Genomic DNA, 787 nt, shown 5'->3' with positions numbered 1-787 from the left:
TGTATGTTTGTATATACTGCATTAACCCCCATATCTCTTTATCATTAAGCTGCTCTACAGGCATAGTATCCATGCATTTATCTTTTGAGTGTGTGTGTGTGTATACTCAAACACTTGCATGCATGTGTCTGTGTGTGGATGTGGCTGTGTGAGGGCGAGTGTGTTTACAGTGATCTTAATTGTTGTTATCATTCATGCAGCACAATAACCACCTCCGCCCCCATCTTTGTCTCTGTCTGCTATTAACTCTCTCTCCCTCTCACCCTCCTTCCCTCTAACGGCCAGTTTCTATTTTTCCTCATATTGTTCCTTCTCAGCCTGCAGCCTAAATAGCACCCATTTCATCTTCTCTGTCTTTCTTTCTTTTCCTTCCCTCTATTGTTTTGTTCCCTTCTGCATTCCGTATTCCTTGTCCAGTATTTTCTCCAGCCAAAGCTAACTTTTATTACCCCATAACTGGATTCAGAATTTATTACTCTGTCTTGTACGCAATCTCTGATCACTCTCTGTCTTTTGCTCTTTCTCCTTCTCAGTCTCTCTGTCTACACCTTCCTCGTTTTGTATTTCTTGCTATCTCATACTTCTGTTCTTCTTTTTCTTTCTTGATTTGATGTCCTCTGTAGTGGACCTTATAGGGAAAAAAACCCCAAAACACCAAAGTCTAACTTAATTTCTTCTTCTCTTGCTTCTTCTTCACCTTTTTCTTCTTCTCCTTGCTGTCTCTCTTTCTTTCAGGCACCCTCTCTTAGTGCGATATATATCTGCCTCCCCCCCTCGGCAGGTTGCC

This window comes from Toxotes jaculatrix, chromosome 8 (genome assembly GCF_017976425.1).
Source record: "Toxotes jaculatrix isolate fToxJac2 chromosome 8, fToxJac2.pri, whole genome shotgun sequence".
Lineage (NCBI taxonomy): Eukaryota > Metazoa > Chordata > Actinopteri > Toxotidae > Toxotes > Toxotes jaculatrix.
The sequence above is the reverse complement of the archived record's forward strand: the minus strand, read 5'-3'. Positions refer to the sequence as shown.